This window comes from Monodon monoceros, unplaced genomic scaffold, assembly GCF_005190385.1.
Source record: "Monodon monoceros isolate NGI ecotype Baffin Bay Population unplaced genomic scaffold, NGI_Narwhal_1 Super_Scaffold_1, whole genome shotgun sequence".
Taxonomy (NCBI): Eukaryota; Metazoa; Chordata; class Mammalia; order Artiodactyla; family Monodontidae; genus Monodon; species Monodon monoceros.
The window spans coordinates 73,174,132-73,185,675 of record NW_021703765.1 but is presented as its reverse complement, the minus strand read 5'-3'; positions in this window follow the sequence as shown (position 1 = coordinate 73,185,675).

Genomic DNA, 11,544 nt, shown 5'->3' with positions numbered 1-11,544 from the left:
AGTTGTTCCAGGTCAGTGACTGAGGTCTCCTGGCAGATGGGTCAACACACATTCATTCAATGTCTTTTTATGTAAATTGAGTCGTGACTACTTGATGAGCTACAGGGGCGGGGGGCGGGTGTGTGGTGGGAAAACTGGACCGCAGCAGCCTGTAGCTGTGTTGTCCTAAAGCGGCGCCCAGATATCTCCAGGTGCTTGAACCAACGCCCTTGCTTTTGGCTGTTGAGCTGCTAAGGACGCTGTGCAATCTTAGCTTCGTTCACTGCCACATTGCAGGCGCTTCCTTGGGAACGCAGCGTGAGCCAATGTCTCACCCGGAAGTTTCGTCTTTCCAAAGAAGCGTGCCCCGCCTTTCCCTAGAGATTTGAGTCAAGTGAGCTGAGGCAGAACTTTGGGGTGATGTACCTTGCTTGACAAGTCTCAGCTCCAAGACTGGCCTCCAGAACTGTGGGAGAATATATTTCTGTTGTTTAAGCCCCTCAGTCCGTGGTACTTGGTTACAGCAGCCCTAGGAAATTAACACAGCCCCAGAGGAGAGGGAGACAGTGAGGACGGTCCTGAGAATAAATGTAACCCAAACTCAACCGACCCTCTGCACACAGTACCTTCTGCGGTGGCCACATCTGTGCCTCTGGTGACTGGGGAGAGTTCAGGGTGGCTCATTTCAAACCTCCCCTCACAAGAGCAAGTCAAAGGACATGCCTGATTAAGATTAGGATTTTCTTTGCTTAGAAAGACCAGCTTGGAATTTTACTAGCTCATCTGGAAGTATATGCCATACAATATGTTCGCCGGCATCCATGTACACATGGAAAGCATCATTATATGGATCTGTTTATTTTTAGTTACAAGTTAAATATCAGATACAGATCTAGGCCCATGGTTGCACCGAATTCATCACAATAGCTAACATTTACGGATCACTCGCCTGGTAGCTTTTCGTGTATTATCTCATTCAAACCCTCCTAATAATTCTAAGAGGGGACACAATTATTATCTCTTCTTACATGTGGGAATACTAAGTCCTAGGGATGTCAGACGCTTGTCCTTTTGGGCAGCTCTCCCTTGGCGGAGCAAGATGGTTATCAGCGGCACTAGGCTTTCCATCCTTAAAACTCTAAGTCCAGTAGACCGAGACCTTCTTTTTTTTCTAATTGAAGTATAGTTGATTTACAATGTTTCAGGTGTACAGCGAATTGATTTAGGTATACATATATAATATATATAAATTCTTTTTCGGATTCTTTTCCATTATAGGTTATTATAAGACACTGAATATATCTGTGCTATATAGACAGAGATCTTCTTTTTCCAATATTTCTGGCAAAAGTCCCACAATAGCCTCTGATTGGATAGGATTTGGACACATGCTCATTGTTGAACCAATCACTGTAGCTGGGGGATGGAATATGCTAATTAGCCGCCTCTTGGGTAATTGAAGAATGGGTTGCTTCCCAGGGGGTATCAGAGTGCTGTATCCAGAGGAGGAAATGGACGTTGTCTACTCTGGCCTGATAATGTGTTCTACAGAAAAACCTGCTGCAGTGTTTCTCAGAAAGCGCTCACTCATCCTGCCTCACTAAACCCAGATCTATGTGCTTCAGATTAACCAGGAAATTGTTTCAATGTAGACCTGACTTTATACGAACTCTCCCCGACTCCTTGTCTCCTCCAGTTTCCATGGTCTGAAGCCAGAAGCGCCAATCTATTTCTCATGCTTTAAATAACCAACCCTTGAAATTAAAGTCTGAGAATTTGCAGCTGGAACCTTAAAACGTCTTTCCTTAAAAACTGGAATGTGTGGATAGTCAGGGCTGGATTTGGCACAAGACCTCGTATCAGCTACCTACTGCCATGATAGTGCTGCGTAACAAATAAGCACTACCACCCGTGGCTTACAACAAAAACGTTTATTTTCGCTTATGAGTCTATGGGTTAGCTGCAAATGTCTGCCACTTGGTGCTTACTCAGGTGCTTGTGGTCACCTTCAGTCAATAGGTGGTTTTCCTGACCTTGGCTGGTCTTTCTTATGTATCTATGGCCTTGGCTGGGACAACTGGGCTGGCTCAGCTCTGAGTCTCATGCTCCAGCAGGCTAGCCCTGGCTTCACACGGAGAAGACAGAGGGACAGGATAGCAGAAATGTACAAGGTGTTTAGTCATCCCATTGGCCAAAGCACGTCACAGAGGCCAAGTTCAGTGTCAGTGTGGGAAGGGGTTACCCAAGGGTATGGGTATCAGGTGGTGGGCAGTGTTTGGTCCACTACCAGGAAGTGACAGGGTCAGGATTTGAACCTGTGGCAATGCCTGGGAGCTGAGCCAGCCCACACAGCCAGCTTCCTCTCCAGGCGTTTTCTACCCCAGATATTTGCTCTCTCCTCAGTTCCTGGTCACACTTTGGGTCCAGATCTGCTCTAAATATAATAGAATACAAGAAATAGAATACAAGAGTGCCCTCATCCATGAACCCAAGAGAGAGAAGTGGAGAGATTAGTCTAGAAAAATCAGTTTGGGAAAAGCCCAGCAAATGTTCCTTTTAAGCTGACTCTTCACTCAGCTCCCTAAATCTCCCCTCTCACCAGAAGCCCAGTTGTCCTCCTCCCTGGCCCCTGGGAGCCTCCACCCAGGGAAAAACAGGAGGTCAGGGGGCGGGCGACAGGCCAGCAAGATCAGCGAGAAACAGCTCTTTTTTTTTTTCTGCCGGCGACGGGTCCACACCCAGGGTGCATAAATCCTTTCTTTTATTTTTATTATTATTACAGCTCAGGGTCTAGCATGGGCCATAAATGGATTTAAGAGGCTGCAAGAGTATAGAATTTAATACAGTTGGCACCATTAAATAGTGGCATAGCAAACCCACTTGGAGAAGTGCGAACCCTCCCTCACCACCACCCGCCCCCTTCCCCATCGCCTCTCACCTCCCTTCTGATCCCCAAAATCCTTCTGGCAAAGGTTCCCCACCCCACCCCTGGCAGAGGGGGAAGGGCAGAGGGGAACGGGGCAGACGCAAGGGCAGAGGCAAGTGGGGAGAGTGTCTGCAGCCCCAGTGGAGACGGCATTGGGCAAATGGCCAATTAGGGACATTGGGGAGATGGGACAGAGCTTTCTAGATAAGCATGGTTTTTTATCAGCCTATAAAAATACCACTTTCACTTATCTGCTGGTTGCTTGTCCAGGCTCCTGGGAACAGATGGAAGGGGGCACAAAAGAAAGGCCCAGAGGACATGGGAGGGACAGTCCAGGGTAGGGGGCATTTGGGGCAGGGAGAGAGGAAGCGGCTCCGAAAACCAAAAATATGCTGCAGGGACGTTTTCTTCCCTCCAAACTTACCACCATTCAGACTTCTATTCTTATTTTATTACATGGAGCAGGGAGAGTCCTACAGTCTTGTGCGCCCTGTGCATTTTATTGATCCCGTAGATATGCTTTGTCTACGTCTCCACGTCGTTGGGTCTGAGTCCGTCTGTTACAATACCTTCATATATTCTAGTCAACTATTTATGTAGTGCCATGTAGAAGGGACAGATGCTGTGTTGAATAAGACAGTTGCAATCTCTGTCCTAGGCAGTTTAGAGCCTATGGTGGAGGCAGATAATAAACAAGCACATAACAAAGGTGATAGAAGGAGGCAGCCATGAGGAGAGCTGGGAGCAGAGGCAGTGGTACATGCAGAGGTCCTGGGGTGGGAACAAGGGTTGGTGCAAATGAGGAACAGAGAAGGAAGCAGATGGAACGTGGAGGCACAAAGGGGGCGGGAGATGAGGTGGAAGGGGCAGGGAGGGGACAGCTCGTGCAAGGCCTTAAAGATACAGAAAGGAATTGGTTGGTGTTTTTTGTTTTTGGTTGTGCCATGCAGCTTGTGGGATCTTATTAATAGTTCCCCGACCAGGGATCGAACCCGAGCCTTTGGCAGTGAGAGCATGGAGTCCTAACCATTGGACCACCAGGGAATTCCTAAAGAACGATTGACTTTTTTTTTTTTTTTTTTTGGCTGTGGCACGGCTTGCATGATCTTTGTTCCCTGACCAGGGATTGAACCCACACCCCCTGCAGTGGAATTGTGGAGTCAACCACTGGACCGCCAGGGAAGCCCAGGAGTTGGGATTTTATCATAAGCTCTTTGAGCTGCCCTTTGGAGGGTTGTAAGCAGGAATGAGATATGGTCTGATGACTCACTTTTGCTTATGGGCGGGTCGCTCAGGCATCCTTGGGCCAGTAGGTGGAAGGGTGGTGATGGCAGTGGTGGGTGGTGTGTCCAGTATCTTGCAGTGTGGTCTGCATGAGGGGCAGAGGATGGGGGCCCCAGTCCTAGCTCTGCTCCAAAATCCTTGGGAATTGTGTCTGTTTCCTTCCCGGTCTTTAGACCTGTGAACTGTGCCTCTAGACCTCAGTTTCCCGAGATGTAAAATCAAAGAGTTGGACTAGTTATTGCTGAGGGCTCCCTTGGGTCCCACTCCCTAGATGAGTCTATGGCAGAGCGCCGGGACCTCTGTGGGCGGTTGACAGGCAGCTAGGGAAGAGGCGGGCTGCAGGGCTGAGGGCAGAGCTGGAGAGAGGCTTCTCCCTCGCCTGCTGCAAAACCCCTTGTGTCCTTCCTCCTCCTGACCTGGAGAGTTCCTGCCTGGGTGGGGGAGTTGAATCAAGGGGTTCTCTCCAGAGGAACCCCCCGTGCCTTGGTAACGATCCCTGGTCGTGCCCACCCAATAACTGCCCGACTGGGCAGGGGCAGCCCGACTCTAATGGCACCGTGTGCAGGCCAGGCTGCAGGAGGGGAGAAGTGAGTGTCCAGGGTAGGGGTGGACACAGTGACTGAGTGCAAACCATGGATGAATGGACGTGAATGTGACTGTGTGTGATCGTGTGTGCGTGCGTGTGCGACTCAGGGTGAAGGACTGTGATTGTGTGTGTGGCTTTCTGTGCGTGACTGTGGGCCAGTGTGATTGTGATAGTGACTGGGTTAACGTTCACATATGTGCAGGTGTGAGCCTGTGGTGTGTGTGACCATGATTGTGTGTCTGTGTGCGTCTGACTGTGAATGTGGGCCGGTCTTTGTGTGACGACGAGCATGAGAGTTTGTGTGTGTGACTAAACAGGTGTGTATTTGCCTGTGGGAGCTTGTATGAGACTGAGTATGGGAGGGAGTCTGTGTATTCATGTGACAGAATCAGTGTGTGTGTGTGTGTGTGTGTAACAGAACTGCTGCCCCTGTACATGCAGTGGGTGGCCGTGCACGGCTGTGTGTGCTCCAAATGACTCCCAAGTGGCTGGGTCTGGGGTACCTTGTTGCTTGATCCCTTGGGGACAGAGGGCTAGGACAGTGGCATCAGCGAGGGGCCAGGACACAGGGCTCAGTCAAGCCGGCTCCCTCCCAGCACCGTGGGACAGAAGTGGCTGGAAACCTCACTGCTTTCCGTGCAGGGGTGATGGAAGCATGGCCTCAGTAACCCAGATGAGCGCTGTGCCCCAACCTGGACCCCAGAAGGACTGGCTGCAAGTGGCTGTGGCCCTGGATGGATAGGGCTCCAGGGGCAGATCCATCAGGCCCACAGCCTTGGGGGACAAGGTAAAGGCCACTTGGGAGGGGCGGGTCAGGCACTTGTTACAGGGGCAGCCAGGATGCAGCACGTCATGGCTTGAAACCAACTTCCGAGAAGGAAACATGGTTAGGATGTAGCGTCGCCTCCCCTTCCTCTGGGACGGTGGAGGGCTCTGGAGGTGTGTGCAGGGCGCGTGTGCACACCTGGGTGTGGGCGAACGCTCTGGGCCAGGGGGTGGGGCGTGCTTGTGTATCAGCTGCCCCCCTCCTGAACTCTGCCTGCAGAGGAATTAACTACCCTGCCTACTGTCCAGGTGTGTGGCCAGCACATTTATTGCACCTGACATTTTCAACCTGCCAGGAGTGTGGGCCCTAAGCCCCCGGGTGGCAGGGTTGAGAGGGGACTTCATTTACAACACTGACCCTTCTGCTCCCAGGCATCTTCCAGCCAATCCCCAGGAAGTGACTGTGGAATTTGTTTCCAAATATAGACTCTGGTGGCCCGGGCCGCCTGTACACGGCCCCTTTGGCCTCCTGGCTGAACAGCTGGGCTGTGACTGCCTTTCAGGAGACGCAGGCGCGCAGACCTCCGCTTGGCGCTGTTGGTAAAAATAATAATCACACGAGTGGCCCATAAAAAAGGAGGGTAGCTGAACACTGGGTTATGAGCCCAGGACACCGGTTGCCCCGTGATGATCTTTGGGTGGTGGCTACCCTGCAGGCTATACGCAGACACAAGGCATTCCACAAGGACACACGGACCCACACCAGCCTGCACCATACACACTCGGGGCCCCAACACCGGGACTCACAAGTGTTTTCCCATAAGGAGATGCACAGAGAAAATATATATGTATTTTCAGTGTTCTCTCTCAAGGAAGGACACACGACAGCACACACACACACACACACACACACAAACACAACAGCAGAGAGACACACAAAGTCCCTCCTCAAAGGACACACAGTCATCCAGAGAGACTTAAGGATAATGTCATATCCTTAAGGAGGAGACACACAGCCCACCTCTCCAGGTGGGTAGTAGAATCTCCGGCTTTGTTACAAGATGGAAACTGGGCAGGAGGCTGGGGAGTGAGCTCGAGCCAGTCCTTGCCTGTGCTCACATTCAGGTGTTGTGGAGTCAGGGACCCACTCCTGGGTCCTGGGCACTCCCTAAGATGTACCAGGAGCCAGTCCTCCTTGGGGCAGCTGTTGTTGGAGGACTGGCATGGGAGAGGTCGGGGATAAAACCCCAAGAACCCAGCTGGTGTCTGTCCCCCAGGGTCCTGGAAGTGAGAGGTACGCAGGTGGTGTCGGAGATCCTGGAGGTGGGGCAGCCCAACGGAGCGCGCATTTTGCATGGAGGAGGGAAGCATTGGTCCCTGAAGGCCATGGGGTCTGGCAGGTCCCGGGAGGAAGCTGGAGTGAGGATCACTTGCGCCTCCCTTTGGGGCGCTGTCCTGGGGTTTGCATCTCAGAGTTCCTCACTTTCTAAAGGAGTCCCTCCCTTCCTAACTTGGATTTGCGGCAGCCAATGCTGCGCCAGGAGCCGGTGTGGCAGAGGTGCGCTCCCGGGCACACGGGTGGCAGGAAGAAGGGTCTAGAAGTGGGAAGGCGAGGCAGGCGCGGCTGGGGAGGCTGCAGGACCGGTGCCAGGCACAGACTCCTCCGAATCCCAGGTCCGGAGTCCCTAAGAGGTCTGGGACCTCCCTGAGACCCACGCCACTGGCGCACTCTCTCCACCCCGAGCATGGAGTGTCTGGGAACTGCAGGCGGCTCCATGCCTTCAGCAGGCTGAGCCTACAGGCCCCGCACACTCCCAAGCGGCTAGGGTCCCCTTTCAGGCTCCTCCTGAAGGCGCAAAGCCTAGGGATGGGCACGGAGCTGGGTGAATTTCCAGCAGAGGCTGTGTGACTCTCCCCACCCTCTCTGAGCTTAATTATTTGTTTCAAGAAAAGGAGCCAGGCACACCTCCTCTCCTCCTCTACCCTACCCACCCTATTTCTCTCCCTCCAGGGGACAGCGTGTACTGGCTTGAAGCTGTGATAAATACGGGCCAGGGTTTGGGAACGGAACGCTGAGGTTTGGAGAGGAGGACTCAGCATCTCCCCATCTTCTGTCCCATCCTGCAAAGCGCTGTGGATCCGGGGCTGTGTGTTCACAGGCCCTCTTTTGGGTCCCCCTGCCTCCTCGGTGAGAGTGGGGAGAGGAGATGGTGACATGAAAAGAGATCTAAGCGTTTATCCCACGACTGAAAGAGCAACTGCCTTCACCTTCAGACTGTGCTTTTAGGTGCTTACAAAGTGCCCTTCGCACCCCTCCCGCCCGCAATCCAGGAGACCTCTTCCCATTCCTTCCCTTTCCCTGGCCTTGTCTTGTGAAAGAGGAGCTCCTGGCTTCTGGAGTCAGAGTGCCTGGGTTCAGGTCCCACCAGCATGTGACTGGCCAGGAGCCACCTTCTCATGGAGCTATTTAGAACTAGCTGAGCTGAGTGAAACCATGTTACAAGAGCTCCTGGCCTGCCATAAATGTTAGCTCTGACGGCACCTCGAAAGCTAGTGGACCTTTGAGCCTCTCTCCTTGTGGCTGTGTGGACACAAGCAGGACTCTTCTGCAAATACGAATGCAAAATGCTGGCGAGGAAAGAAATGGGAGCCTGAGTGTGCTAAGGGAACCCCTGCAGGTTGTCTTCCAGACTCAGACGGAAAAAGTGGGTAGCAACACTGCAAGGCAAGCCCAGAGTTTTTGGAGACATTGGATGCCCCATTGGAAGTAGAGGGAGAGAAGTTTTGTCTTTCCTGACCAGCTGGGAGATGAATGAGGTCCACTGCAGAGAATGAAACGAGGCGGGGATGGACCCAGAACAGGAATTGCTCTTTCGGCTACCTCCATTCCGCCAAACCCGGCCGTCCAAGCTGGTCAGCAGCCTGGTTCTTTCTGAGGGCTTACTGCCTCCAAAATGAGAACAGAAAAGTTGTCCTGTATTGTCCATTGGCCACCCCACAGAGGGGCATTTCCCCCTGCAGTTTCAAGGAGAAAGCAATGCAACCCCCAAGTATTATTTAATGCTCTTTATAGTACGCCCACAATGCAACATTTTTCTCGCTTAAAGGAAGAGGAGTATAATTTATTTTTTCTCTCAATGAGATCTGGCAGACATTAATGCCATGAGTTTTAGCTCCTGGCTTTTCTCCTCCCACTTTGGAGACTTTTTCCAGGCAGGAGAAAGCATTGCCTGGACGGACGCGCGGGGAGCCTCAGGTGCCATGGGGGTGGGCAGTATGCGTGAAGAGAACCCCCTGGGATTCCTCAAGACGCAGGTCCCTAGCTGAGATGTGCCGGATGCGGGATGGGATGAAAGTATCCCACCTGCTGCGTGAGCGCACGTCTCCGAGGTCATCATTCGCCATTCAAAGTGGGGGCTTTTGCTGGAGACCCGAACCTACCCAGCAGAAGTTCTACTAAATCTCGATTTTCTCCCCCAGTTTATAAAAAGAGGGGAGTCTTTTCAATCCCTGCCGTGTTGAGCCCACTGAAGAGGCTCTGGGAAGCCAAGAGCGAAGCACGGAAGCGCCTTGCAGGCCTCAGGGCGCGCGGCAAAAGTGCGTGGCGATTGTCCTCCGGGCGCCCGGTGGTTGAGAGAGGTCGAGGGGACTCCAGGGTTGCCATGGCGACCAGGAAACCCCGGGCCCTTGTGGAAACAATTGCCGGGAACGTTTCCACCGTGAACCTCTGTCAGTTGCACCCCACGGCCAGCCTCTGTCGGTTTCACCCCAGTGTTTTCCGGGTGTGATTACGGCTGCATCGGAGGAGCAAGGCGTTTGGGGTCCCCGCTTCCTTAACCTTCTGTCGCTGTCGAGGCTGCCCCCAAAGGCCAGAAACACAGTACAGGGAGCCCAGAGGCGACCCGCTGGGGCGCTCTCGGCCCGAGCTGAAAGGGAAGAAAAATTAGAGGTCTCGACCAAGCAATCGTTTTGGTGATGGATCCTTCCAGTTTGGGGTTTGGCGGCCCTCGTCATCCACGCCTCCACCCATCTCCCTTCACCTCCTCGAGGTCATTACTAGAGTTTTCCCTCGCAGCTCCAGGCGGGGTGGCTTCCTCCATCCTCCACCCCTGCACCGGTGCAGAACTCCTTTCCGGCAAGTTTCTCCCAGAAAGAAAAGAGGAAGGGATGAGAGGTTTAGCCCTGCAGATGGATCTGCCTATTCCCTCGTCTACAAAACAGCCTCTAAGATTCTCTTAAAACAGATAGGCCCAACGTCTGATCAGACCTTAGGGTTTTCCAAAATCACTGGCCTGGCTCACCCCGGCCATAGGGTGAGTGCTACCTGAATCACTGGGTTGACGGGGAGATAGCAAGCTGAACTTTCTTAAAGGAGGTCAATATTCTCACAACTGCCATCTTCTGTGTTTTCTTTGCTGTTACGTGTTCTGCCTCTCCGCAGGTAGACGGAGAGAAACCATGCCCCTTCCCCCTTAAATAAAACGCTTTGTGAAACATCGGATCTAATTGTCTCCGGTGGGGATGCCATGCTCCGTGAGACCCGGGCTGTCTGGAAAGAGGCCCGCGGGCAGCCAGAACTGGAAGAGTCCGAGTTTCGTCTCCGTTTTGAATTCTGCCCTTTGAGCAAAGCTTAACACGTGTGGATTTAATTTCCCTTTCTTTCTTGCTTTCTTCCCCCCAGCCCGCCGCCCCACCTTGCGAGGAAACAAGAAAAATAGTCTGCCGTGTCGACAGCGCGACACCGTTCCCTTTGCCAAAGAAAATTTGTCTTTCCAGAGCCCCGGAGAGCAGCAGGCTCCCAAGTTTCCACCGCACCCTCCAGCTGAGGGAGGGAGTGTCCAGACAGCCACCTCCCGCTCCCCATCCCGCCTGCATCCCAGACCTGGAGGTATTAGCCTAAATCTCTATCTTTCCAGGGTCAGAGCCCTGGAATGTAGTCTCTTCCCCACCCCCCAACTCCTTTCGGGGCTGTGGGGACATTGTGACCCTGCAGACGTGGTGACTAAATGAGGAGGCCTTTCTACAGGTTCTAGGCTGCGGGTACGATTGGAGTTCTCAGGCTCAGAGCAGCCTACGGAATGGGGGGTGTGTGTGATCCAGGTTTTCTCAGCTCAAGACCCTCGCCCTTCTCTTCCACTGGGGACTTGCCAAGGCGGACGCAGCAGCAACAGGGGCTCCTTTGCATCCAAGTGTGGCACCGCCTTCTCTGTTCTTCTGCACATCTCCAGCGCTGAGATGCTCCAGGCTGAGCCTCTCGAATGAAGTTCCCGCCCGTAGCCATTTCCTATTTCATTAACATGACTGGGGTGGTGGTGGCCGTGGGGAAATCTCGTCCACCAAACTTGGGGGAGTGGAGGGAGGGGAATATTTCCAAAGCACAGGGGGCAACTTCAACATGCCTGATCAGTAAAGTAAGTAACAAAACTAATTCTTGGTGGAAATATTGGAGAATAGTGGATATTGAAATAATCATAACCGCCAGTATTCCCGGATACTTCTGGTCAAAAGGGAGGAAACCAGGAACCGAGTAAAACATTGGGAAGGAAGATACTGCAGTCCTGGAAAAAAATACAACAGAGCCATATTTAACTAGGCAGCAGGGAAAGTGACCGCCTGAGAAACGAGGGAATTTCCCACCCTCAGTCTGACCCTCTCTTCTGCAAAACGAGTTAGTCAAAGTTTGCTTTCGCCATCATTTCTACTGTTGTTATAATTCTTCTTAATTTTCCCAGCCCCATCTGCACTTCTACCTACTTTTTGCCTTCGATAGAGATCCGAGTCAGGCGGGGACACATCTCGGAGAGAAACGGAAATGGGGTGAATTCTTAAGCGAGTTCTCTTTTGGGAGGAAAGAAATACGGTGGTTTGGAATGCGACTTTCTTTTTCTTTTCTTTTCTTTTTTTGCGGTACACGGGCCTCTCACTGCCGTGGCCTCTCCCGTTGCGGAGCACAGGCTCCGGACGCGCAGGCTCAGCGGCCATGGCTCACGGGCCCAGCCACTCC